Source organism: Rutilus rutilus (genome assembly GCF_951802725.1).
Source record: "Rutilus rutilus genome assembly, chromosome: 13".
Classification (NCBI taxonomy): Eukaryota; Metazoa; Chordata; class Actinopteri; order Cypriniformes; family Leuciscidae; genus Rutilus; species Rutilus rutilus.
Genome location: NC_140218.1, coordinates 14,723,519 through 14,736,363, shown reverse-complemented (window position 1 = coordinate 14,736,363; position 12,845 = coordinate 14,723,519). Strand labels below are relative to the sequence as shown.

The 12,845-nt window shown below is 40.3% G+C and overlaps 1 protein-coding gene across 2 annotated transcripts in view; it reads left to right on the top strand.

Annotated features, from left to right (window-relative positions):
* The first annotated feature begins 8,467 nt into the window (after nucleotides 1–8,467).
* Nucleotides 8,468–12,845, top strand: part of plxna1a (plexin A1a) — a 201,384-nt gene continuing 197,006 nt past the window's right edge. For both annotated transcript variants that reach the window (XM_084428130.1, XM_084428129.1), the window contains exon 1: nucleotides 8,468–8,621. The gene's annotated coding sequence lies outside the window, so the exon portion shown is untranslated. The remainder of the gene's footprint in view (nucleotides 8,622–12,845) is intronic.

Here is a 12,845-nt window from a genome sequence, read left to right as displayed (position 1 = left end):
TTCTCTTATCTTGTCTTACAGTAGTCCTATGAGTAGGAGTCCTTTGTTATCAAACGGGCGAGGAGCAAAGGGACGTCACAGGGTCTGTATGTGCTGCCAGGAAGTTGAAAGTTCCCGCACCTCACTAAGAAAAAGATTTAGTACAATATAGAAGATTCAGTTGTTCTCAGTTGATCTAAACTAAAATCTAAAAACACCACGGTTCAAACCCGATTCTATAATTTAATAGAGCCGAATGTTTGACAGCCACTGGGATGATGATTTGATTGATGATGTGTTGCTGAGTATGTGCATCTTAAACGGTTATTATTCTTCATGCATCCAGCCCTCTTCTCTCTGTATTTGTAGCATAACAATGTCTCTGTCACAACTCAATAATTCATTTCCGTTTGTCAGAAACCAATACAAGGTTGTTGCTGAGTGGATGGGTGTTGGTAAGTGCTGCCGTGGTGACAGTAAGAAGCAATGCATTACGTCGATAGATGGCCGAGAGAAACGGGAAGCGATGGCCAGCTCCTGCAGACACTAGGAACGATTCATGGCCCGGTGATGAATCGCAAATAGAAGATCAGGATCTGGCACATGAAAGTGATTGGGAGGAGGGAAGGAGGGGGAAAGAGACACAAAGAGAAAGAGACTCCCTTTACACTAACCGTGTCAGGCCTCAGTCTTTGACTTCGGTCGGGACTAATGATCGCTCTGATATGGGCAAGTAATTGGTGTCTAGGGATGTTAGACAACAATGTCTTATACATAACATAAAAGGCAGCCAGACTGGACCAGTATAGGGTGCAATATTTAGTCAGGGAGGCGATGCACGCATACCGTGAAAGGCAATTAAAACTAAGGGAGTGACATTCGGGTGATGCACTGCCCAATTACGGGGGCAGGACTGGGCAAGCAATTACAACCATTTTGGCAGAAGCATATGTAGTCTTATTCTCTGCTTAAGTTTGATTATGAATTCGCTTGTGTTTTTAGGCAAATATGAAAAGTCATGAACTAATATCTGAGGTTGCTGACTTTGTCATCATATCTAAGTGCAGAGGTTAATATGGTTGTGGAGCTTAAGAGTCAGTTGGCAGATATGTTCACACAGTTCAGTTTAGACTCCCTTAAAGGAATAATTCACCCAATAATTTAAATGATCCTATAGTTTACTCACCCTCAAGCCATCCTAGATGTATATGATTTTCTTCTTTCAGCCAAATACAATCAGAGTTTTAATACTTGTACTTCAGATAAATAATATCCTGGCTCTTCCCAGCAATGGCATTGAATAGTGTCCGAGTTTTTAAAGCTCCAAAAAGCATATCCATCCATCATAAAAGTAATCCATATGACTTCAGTGGGGCAATAAATGCCAAGACTTTATAAGCTAGAATCACTGGCTTCCGGCAACCGCTGTACGCGTGTTCACAAGAGAGTCGAGTTCCGGTGGAAGGGTGACCTCTGACCCGACGTAGGACGGATCTCCTCTTCACTTAAATCTAAATCCTGACATTTTTCTTTAAAACGTCTCGTTTTAGACTTTCAGAAAACCTCTGTGCTTCTATGTTCATCAGTTCTCACCTATGTCATACGTCGGGTCTGAGGTTGCCTTTTCGCCGGAACTCGACTCTCTCATGAACATGCTTACTGCCGTTGCCGGAAGCCAGTGATTATAGTTTATAAATGGATATTTGTCTTGGAATTTATTAACCCACTGGATTTTGGATTACTATAATGATAGATGGATGAGCTTTTTGGACCTTCAAAAACACTATTCAATGCCATTACAAAGCTGGGAAGAGCCAGGATATTATTTAATATACTGTATCTCCGATTGTGTTCTGCTGACAGAAGAAAGACATGTAGACCTAGGATTGCTTGAGGTTGAATAAATTATGGGATAATTTTCATTTTTGGGTGAACTATTCCTTGAAAGGGATTGTTCACCTAAAATTGACAAGACAAGACAATTTGAGATTTACACCTGTTAGGCCATGTTCACACAGCAGCAGAGTAAGGTTGTTCGTCCTGTATTTGAGTCTTTAATACGGTTACGTTCACGCACAGTTCAGTTATTTACAGGAATGACAACCTTATTCTATAACAGAACTCACACCCCTACATTTTCAGGACTCACAACCGCATTCTGGGAAAACGTGCTGTGTGAATAGAATGGACTGGACAACTAGTTGTCTGTCACATTATACAGTGAAAGAGAGCAGCTCTGCACCGCACAAAAGCATGTCTACCGTGTGTTGTGGGTTTTCGTGTGTGGTTTCGCTTTCAGTAACTTACAGTGACTGAGATCTGAGCTGTGTGTCATCTAAAGGTTTTACACAGTATATCCACTGCTCTATACCGGAGCTGCTTCTGTCAGTTTTGTGTTATATGTGCAACTCAAATGCTCTGCTCTACACCAGATAAAAAAGTTGTTGTAGGTTAATAATGAAGATTTGATGGATGAACTCACAGCTCGACTCGAGAAATTGCTGTTTAAACGGGACATTTTGAGACTCACACTTGTACGTAAATGCGGTTGTCAATCCCAAAAACTGACAGTGTCAGTCCCAAACTCTAATTGTATGAATGCAGCCACTGTGTATTCAGTGTGTGCGATCTCTGTGTGATCATATTGCGAGGTCATGCTGACCATCTAAATTTGAGACTTTTCATCAAATATTATTGTAACATCATCAGCATGTCTTCAAGTTGCATATCATGCTTTATTCCAGGCTTCCGTATCAATATTATTGATTTTGATGTGAAGAGCAGGAAACATAAAAAATTATTTAAAATCAGCTATTTATATAAGAAATATATCTCTTACATAATGACTTAATGTTCCGGACATCAAGGCCCTGTACATCCTAAATGTAACATACATCCATTAGACAAACACACACTTAGTCTAACGTTTAATTACCCAGCCAGGGAGGAACAAAATGAAGCTTATTTCTGGATGCAGACACCAGACAGAGTCCCCACGCACACGCTCCTTTGCTCTCTGCTCCTTTCTGTCCTCGCACCAATCATTTAGTGAGTTAGACAGACCTAATTCATACAGAACTGCAGTGTGAGCAAAGAAGGAAAAGTGTGTCTGTGATGCTCCACATGATCAAAAAAAAAAAAAAAAAAGCGTCAAAGAATAGAGGAAAAAATGCAGTCGTTTTCCGCTGGTTCCTCCTACTTGCCCCAGCCGCACATCACAGGGGTGCAGAAGCAGTCGGTCCTTTCTCTTCTTTTTGATTTGTGCTGGAGAAAAAGAAAGTGTTTGTCCCTAATTAGCTTCCCCTGCTCCCGCTTCCACACAAGATTTTAATTATGATTGGGTGTTGCGGTGGATGTGAAAGAAATGCATGGCTGACATCAAGGCGGCACTGGCCAGGAGAGATACGCCATGAGCCCCCCAAGCAGTCTCGTGTTGTACGGAAGTCTTTGCTTCTTGGTGGAACAATGTCCTGTGAAGAAATGTGCGACCGTGAACCGCAGGACGTGAAACTGGAGGCAGAGAGCAGGGGGCAACTAACAGCTGTGTGTTTGCAAAAGCAACAGCCATCACAGCAGGCCTCCGAAGTCATGTTTCTCTAAAAGGTTTCGAATAGGTGACTGGGAAGGCTCTGTTACAGCCCACATACTGGACATGTATGGATACGGCTGGGAAGTGGGAGCATTCTTGTATTCATTTGCAGGGGAATGTGTTAGGGATACACAAAAGAGAAATATCCCTGCACTAACCACCTGCTTTATCAAAACTCCAGAAGTTAGAGAGAAAAGTTTTAGACCTAATCAATCTAAGTCAGACTTTCCTAATGACAGTGACCTTGCAAACATCCCCAGGGATGAGCGGCACACTTACATTCAGAGCACTTTGTTTTTAAGATGCAAGGCCAACTACTAAATGACCTGAGTCATCCCACTACACCTGGCTCTAGAAGCACCTGACCAACGTTCACTGTGATTTTGCCTGGATCAACATTCCTGTCCAAAAACGCATCCCTAAAATCAAAGGGGATTACATTGATGTAGAAGCACCTAGTTGTAAGCCTAAACTTGAAATAAACTGTAAACTAGTCAAATCAAATCTGATTGGTTGATTGGAATGTTGTTCCAGGATCAACAAAGATCCAGGAACATGTTGGACACGGTGAAATCACATTCACTCCAGACCAACACCTGTAGGAGCTCTCTGTTCTCCTATCTCATGTACAAATTACTGCCTGTTGAACTCTTTAACTCTTGACAGTCTGTAAGTTGAAGCCCTTCAATTTCTCTCATTCTCTCAGTATGATCTTGTGAATTAGTCAATGATTTCTAGACAGTTTTGAGCAGCACGACTCAATGATGTACATTTTGTGGTGGTATTAGTCGTGCAAGCCAAACGTTTGACTATTGGTTTAAAGTCTGATGCATACAGTAGCATATTCTGGCCAAGATTGTCAACTTAGCAGTTGTTTGACTTAAAATTGACAAGAACATTTGTTATTTTCTGATGTGTAGTGGCAGGTACGACTAAAATCAATGCTATTCACAATTAGACCAGCATACAACAAACAGGATCAATGTAAGGTTGTACTGATAATCCTAAATAAATTTCTAAATCCTAAAATCCAAAAAGTGGACATTGTGGTCACAATTTCCTTCTACCTAAAAGTTAAAGTGCTGACTATTTCATGAAAACAACATATTGCAAATAAGTTGGAAGATACAGTTTGATTTGGTGAAATTCATTAAACCTTCAAACTTCCAAATCTCAGAACTTTCAAACAAGCCACCATGTAAGGTTTTCTAGTAAAAAATGAATGAAAATGTATTAAAATTAATGTACAATTTCAATGACAGAAACAAACTTTGAATTCCAGCTCAACATAAACATTCTCATCTTACATTTACTACCTTTTCTTGTGGGAAGACGAGCAGTCGATAAGGGTAGACACTTTTATTTGTTGTAAATAATAATAATTAATAATTCGTTACATTTATATAGCGCTTTTTCTGGGTACTCAAATCGCTTTACATGGAAGGGGGAAATAGATTGAAGCATACATCCAGTGACAATGTACTGGAATGTGCCTCACATCACTGAAGAACTACATAAAAAAACAACAATGCAACGAAATGTTATAAAGGTAGAGTAGAATTTCAGCTGAAGTTTAAGTTGAAGTTTTGACTTTTCTGACAGCCTTGTTTGTGCATTCAGGTGCTGTCTTCTGTCTAGCTCTGAATTTGTCAGTGTGTGTGCAAGTTTGATCATAAATCCACAGTGTTTATCAGAGAAGCTTTGGTTTCTTTGTGAGGAAGGGTATGTGTGCAGTAGGATGATGGGTGTAGCATTGGCAGTCTGTTTTGATTTCAGTTTTTGTCGGTGTCTTGTTATCTGTTTATTAGTTCAGTTTAGTCTTCCTCCACCCCTGCCTGTTTGTTTCTATGGTTACATATTGATTAGTTAGTTCTGTTCAGGTGTGTCTCGCCTTATCTATTTAGCCCTCCGGTTTGTTTGTGTATTTAAGCCCTGTGTCTAGTTCAGTCTTTGTCAGTTCTTAAAGGGTTAGTTCACCCATAAATGAAAATTCTGTCAGTAATTACTCACCCTCATGTTGTTCCAACCATGTAAGTCTTTCGTTCATCTTCGGAACACAAATTAAGATATTTTTGATGAAATCTGAGTGCTTTCTGACTCCTCCATAGGCTTTCAGAGGGACCCAAACTCGCCGGCCCAGAATAGTTATTAAAAACATCGTTAAAATAGTCCAAGTGACTACAGTGGCTCTACATTGTTTATCATGTGACGACAAAACTTTTTGTGTGGAAAAACAACAAAAATAACGACTTTATCCAACTATTAGTGTTCTTCAATGTGGGCCTCTGACGAGAGTTCACGGGAGCGCCAGGACGCATGCGAGAGAACTGAGATTACGGCGTTCTTCTTCTTCTACTACTTGTTACTGGCTGCTCACTCCTTGGGAGTATTACCGCCATCTACTGTACAAGATGACGTCCCGACATTGCCAGAAGCGCAAAACTGTCTGTTTATAAGCAGAGGAAGACGCGCACTGTATGTAAGCTATTGAATTCGACACTTATTGTGATTTAGGTCTCGATGATGTCGGGACCAGAGTCCTGCACAGGTCCGATTTTGTAAATCCGCACCCGCCTGTACCCGCAGTGCTTCAAACGGCATCCGACCCGTTTTCCGTCAACAGCACTAATTAAAATCCGCACCCGACCCGCTTAAAATAGAACCGACACCCGACCCACACCCGAAATAAAATCATCTTAGCCAATCACATTATAGACACAATTACAATTATTGCCAGGTCATACAGAAGTTATAACCACAATTAACACAAGGACAACTTCAGCTGAAGCTGTCGAAAGGCCGGTACATGAAGAACACGGCTAACGTTACCACAAAACTGAGTAACCTAACAGACGCGGCTACAACACTATATCTGCCACGCAGTTTCGTCTACCCTACATCAGACAATTTTGGGTTCAAACACGCCTTGCACACCACACATACTTAGTGTTAAATTTGAAAAATACTGTTCGACAGAACTGCTTGCTTTGTTACCACAGTTATCTGCGCGCTTCCTCGGCGATGAAGTTCCACATTTGCGGCTATAATCCAACACGAAAATGCATGCAGCAAAGCCTTTGTTTTCTTCAGATAACTCCAAATTTCTCCCACACACTGGACTTGACTTTTGATGACGTATTATCGACAACTTTACAATCTCCACTAGCTATTCTTTTCTTCAACTCCTCAGCATCCATCTCGACGACTGCAGTGCAAGCAGATCACGCGCGCACGGTTATGATGAATTTTTAAAACTGAAAGTAGGTAACGTTATAGATTCCTGGGAGGGCGTGGCGCGTGGGCACAAATAAACTGCCAGTAACAAGTAGTAGTAGAAGAAGAACGGCGTAATCTCAGTTCTCGCGCATGCGTCCTGGCGCTCCCGTGAACTCTCGTCAGAGGCCCACATTGAAGAACACTAATAGTTGGATAAAGTCGTTATTTTTGTTGTTTTTCCGCACAAAAAGTTTTGTCGTCGCATGATAAACTTAATGTAGAGCCACTGTAGTCACAGACTATTTTAACGATGATTTTAATAACTATTCTGGGCCGGCGAGTTTGGGTCCCTCTGAAAGCCTTGGAGGAGTCAGAAAGCACTCAGATTTCATCAAAAATATCTTAATTTGTGTTCCGAAGATGAACGAAAGACTTACATGGTTGGAACAACATGAGGGTGAGTAATTACTGACAGAATTTTCATTTTTGGGTGGACTAACCCTTTAATGTTGTATTATGTTGGTTGTTCCGTTCCTGAGTCTTGTTCTTGAGTCTGAGTCTGTATTTGTGAAGTTTTGAGTTTATTTAATAAAGGACTGCTGCACATGGCTCCTGCTTCCTCCTCTGCTTCAACCAACGTGACAATGGGATTGTAAAGCTCAGCGGGTGTTCAAATACATTCCATCATGAGATGGTCTTTGTCTACCACTGGTCAGACAAGAACCTAATCTCATTGTAATCTAAGGATTTATAATACTATATAAGTATATGTCTAAGTATTGTTTTTAATGATTGTTTATTATGTCTTAAGGGCCTTTCACACTGAGCATGATTAAGCGATGCAAATGTATGATGCGATTACATCCTTGAATCTCAATGATAGATCCCTATTAGTGATCAAGGTTAAAGCAGCAAAGTTTGCAATTGAGTATTTTCAAAATTCAGACAATTGTTTTCTGTTTGAAAGCACATTTTCTATATTTATTCTTCTATATTCTGTATTTTATGTCGGTCTGCACTGTAAAATGTCCCTTTCTATTGCAAGCACATGTCTCTCTGAAAATACATGGGTAGACATCTAAAAATATTGGGTAGACTGGGAGTGCTGTAACATTTTTTTCAAGGTACAGCTTGTAATTCCTATACCTTTCATAAAATAAAATATTCATATATTTGTCTGCAACAAATTAGAAATAAAGCACTAATGAATGTCTATTTTGTAAATGTGGTCAAAAAATAAATAAAAAAACTGTTGAAACGTATGCTTGTTCAAAATAATAATTATGCTAGCCTCCATTTATTTTAATCATTTATTACAAATAAATAAGATAAATATACAGGGAATATTTAACTATTTTAGCTCATTTCAAATTGGTTTAACTGGTGTCACAATTCACCCTGTATTACAATACTCCTCTAATGCTGTTTTATTCATATCTTCTACTATTGTATGCTTGGCTGGCATACACAAAAGACAAACAAACCATCGTCTCTGTGACTGTAATAAATGTGCCTAGATACATCGACAGGTGGTGCAACGGACTGGTGTTCAAGACTACAGACTGTAGGTTTCGCCAATATAGGCTCCAGCGCGCTCAATGTCGCCGCCTGGCCGTGACGCGAGATATATGTATCTGGCAGCGCGTTCCCTGAGACTCAAAACGAGGCTGCGTCTCGATCAAGGCGCGCGGACTGCATTCCTCCTCATTCATGCCGTGCTGAGACTTCACACTCGGAAAGTGCACGCGGAGCTTTACACACTGCTGCCGAGAAAATGTACTCAAGTTTGAGATTTTACGCATGGCGAGGATAATAAACCAAGGTATCAAGAGCACAAGTAAGTAACCTAGGTTCTTTACGCAGAGGCGAGACTTTTCAATGCAGTTTGTTTGGGGGGGAAATGCAGTTTTTTGAGATCAGATGCGTGTCGCGCGCTGTTTTCTTCGGCGTTCCCTGTGAATGTATCGATACTTGATTGCGTCGGAACAGCCGAGGAGTGCGATGTGGACATTTTATATGCGGTTTGACACCTCAGTGTCTATTAACTGACGCATAAAACAAGCTGATATTTGCATTGAACAGCAGTAGTGGAGGACTAACTTGGTCAGATTCCCTGTGGTTTAATTGCTTTACTGAAACAAGTAAGCAGGTTATTTGGGTACAGGGGCGTTCTCTGAGAATATGCAGAATGTGAACGATGCATTTGTTGGATAGCGCAGTTTACCACTGCATATCACACTTTTAGGGATAATATTAACTGCATAGCGAGGGATGTTTTATATGTTTGAATAAACCAGGCTCTGCCCTACGCCTCTTAATTGTTCAGTTATTTGGTTATTGGATTGTCAGTATCAATGTGACAGTATGTGGGTTGGCTGTCTGTAAAATCACCAAGACTGATTCAGCTGGGGATTCGGGAACACTGGATGTAGGTTACAACTGTTAGGCTGCATGAGAAAGGCAGAAATCTAAGATTAGACAATTTTCTAATTGTAATTTCACGCATGTAGCCTATCAGCATAGCCTTCATAAAGGTCTATCAGATGGCTTTTATTACGGTTAAATTACCTATTTTGTGGAGCAGACATTATAGCTAGACTGTATTATTTTTTTGCTTGGCGGGCAACTGTTTGACAGTCGAAGGTTGGTGTTTTTTATGTTTATGTTGTGAATGAATGATATGATCTATTCCTTTTTATTATAACATGATGCTGTTATTAATGAGTTTAAGAGAAAAATAGACTAGTACGTGTTTTCTTGCAGTAAGTGAGCCGAAATATTACGTATTTGTCAATGTTTTGATCTTGCTCTGCGTCCTTCCAGTGTTCGATATGGCTTTGGTTTTTCATATGACTGATAAGAGTTTATTTTGAAAGTAAAGGTGTTGTATGGAAAGCTCGGTAAATAATCATTACACATTTAGCCTATTGAAATTTGGTCGTTTAAACTCAAGACTTAAATGTCTCAGTCAGCATTATAGCACTCGTAACCGGGCTGAAAGATTTTATTGTGGGGAAATAAGCAGACTGTCCAAAAGTTACGTGTTTTATATAAACTCATATTCCGTGTTTATTGAGAGTGGCAACTCTTAGGCTACCTTTTGGGCACAATTCAGTGATGCCATTCCAGTTCCATTCTTGAAGTAGCGCAGAGTATGACATGGTTTATTAGTAATGATGGAAATTCCATATATTCCACTATATATGGTGTAGCCTTATTCAGCCTATTAAATAGCTAAGCGAACAAAGATGTGCTAAAGCGAACATAAATGTGTTAAGATGTAACACTTAGGCTATAGCTAGTATTCATTAATATTAGCTAGCCTACTGAATAAGATCTGTACAACAAAACGTGCGTATTTGATTTAAAAAGCATGAGTTTTTTGGACAATTGACTACATTGGTCACGTTTTGTTTTTGATTCACTAAGAACAATCCACTAGTAAGAGTGGTAGTTTGATGAAGTTTGTGTAATGAAGTGATGTTAGAGCATCAATCTCAACGTTATAGGCGTAAAATGTCCAACTTTATGTCAAAGCGGTTCGCCTCTGTGACACTGTGAGAAACGAAGTGCGCCATGTCAGAATTAATATCGCTATGAGTCGTTATGTTCCGCGCACTCGGCCTTTGCCGTGATTGACGGATGTTTTAAATATCCCTGACATCCTCACCTTCGAGCTTGTCAGTGCCAGCCTCCTCCCGAGTCTCTCTACCGGTTTTGGAGTGGGTTGTGGGCTGCATTAAACCTCTGTGCCCACTCTACATGACATCAGGCGCTGCGTGCAGACAGAGACAGTTTTGGCGCCTTTCCCCACACTAAATAACGTCTGCAGCGTTACAGTACTACGTCACAATTACAGAGTCACGAGCTGCAATTGCATTTATAGTGACCGAGGCTAGTTGTCACACTTTTTATTATATTGAATATTACCTAGGGTAGTTTTATTTTGGATAGTCAATTTCTGTGTGTGCAAATGTGTTAGTCTTATGGATGTATAGAAAATGTGCTGTTGATGTGCCCCAATTGTGTTTACCCAACAGTTTTAGAAAAAAAAATATTGGAATTGTACTTTGGAGGAGACGATTAATATATATTTTTATTGGTTTTGAAGTAGGTTTTTTAAAAGCAAATACAAAACTCTTTACGTTTGAATCTTTGTGACAACTAGCCTCAACCACCCATACATTGATTAAATAATACATTAATCATTTTGCCCACAAGCATCTCTCCTTCATATTTATAAGCATTAGCTGCCATTTTTTCGGTTTCATTTTTCCTTTTCTTGAATAGAGGGCTCTTAGATTCTCATTAGCTACTAACTTGTCTTTTTAGTTTCCTTCAGTATCACTTCTAGGACAGACAATGATATCTTTTTGATTGAGTTTATCATAAAACACAAGTTATTTAATTTACTCTTCCAATCCATTATCAGCTCTTTCTGCACCTCAAATCTGTGGAGACGTCAAACTAACACAATAAAGGCAGTCAGGCCTGAAGTGTTTTGAAGCCGACTGTATCAGATCAGAGGAAGAGATAATAAAATTGTTTCTCCCTTCACTTTTCTTCTAGTATGTACGTTTATATAAGTGTATGCCAAAGGCTGACAGATGGTTATCCCTCTGAGAAAGCGTGTGATATTTAGATACTTCATGCCATAGGAATATGACAGGAATAGAGATTAGGCTACCATTTTATATTTGATCAGTCTTATTAGCAGCCTACTCTGTTGTATTTTAGTAATGCAAAGAGCGCTGTTGCATCAAATTCATTATTATTTCCCTTTTCTGAGTTATTGTGTGTGTATAAATAGTTTTTTGGCTTGAGCAGTGTTTGGAGATTGAAGGGTCAGGCCATGTTTTGTTTGTCATGGCCGTCGTCCAGAGGAGATGCAGCTTTTCCCGCTCCCTCAACAGACTGGAGGTCTCAGCTGGGAACCTCAGTGTAGGATCAGTGCCACTCATGATGGCAGGACAGCAATGATGAGCTCTCATTCTTCTTGTGTTTTTCCAGCCCTCTTTTTTTTTTCAACCGCCAATCAAAATAAAAGAACTAACAACTGGTTTAGGAGGGGAAAAAATTCCATCCCTACCTTTGTTTTGAGCTGCTGTATTTCTTGTTTTGCTGTCAAAGTATGAGGCCGTTAGTGAGATTAGAAGCTTTCCTGGGGTGACCAATGAAGCTTGACCATGACCAGGAGTATCTCATTCCAGAAAACATGATTCAGCAGTTTATAATTCAATGGTATAACATGGCACCATATTCTAGGAATAGATAAGTCATGTGTTTGTGATGGAGAGAGCACAATCCGTATGCATTTGGGACTGACTATTTTCCACTGTCGAACTAACCAGCTGTGTCTTGACCACTTCCTGGAGTCCAGCTATTCGACTAGCGCTTGAAATACCAAGTGTGACCTTTGACATCATTGTCAGGCCACATACCATTGAGAATGAAAGTGTCAAGGGCCCTCGAATGAGCTTTTGCAGCCCTCACCCATCTTGGGTTGGCCCCTGACCCCTTATGCATATTGAACATTACATCAGTTAGCTTTATTAGTGATACATGCTGTTAGATTTAAATTACAACGTCTGGGACCGTTAATGTACGTCAATACCAGTCAGTGGTGTGGATTTCTCTTTTGGGACAGGGTGGGGGGGGGGGACCTTTCCACTCACCTCTCCTTTGTAGTTTCCAGGACAGCGCATCTATCCCTCAGCCTTATCGGGGCTTGAATCCGATCAATGCTATCTGCCATCTGCTTGCAGACTACAGCTTTACCATCACCCTCTGTGGAGTTTTCTATGGCCCTTACAACTGATCCTAGACAGCATTTTTACGACACTCACAATGTATTATGTTAAGCATAGGGTAGGTTTCACTGATGCCAAACCAGCTGTTAAGGGTATTATTAACTGGTGCCGTTGTGTTTTTCCTTTTCGCTTGCCTGTTTTGTATCGAGAAGGGCTTTAGGGCTCTTATAATGGAAGTCACAGACTGGCAGCATCTTGGAGCCAAATTTCTTTTTACTTTATTCAAAGGCGTCCCTCACAACGTATCCCTT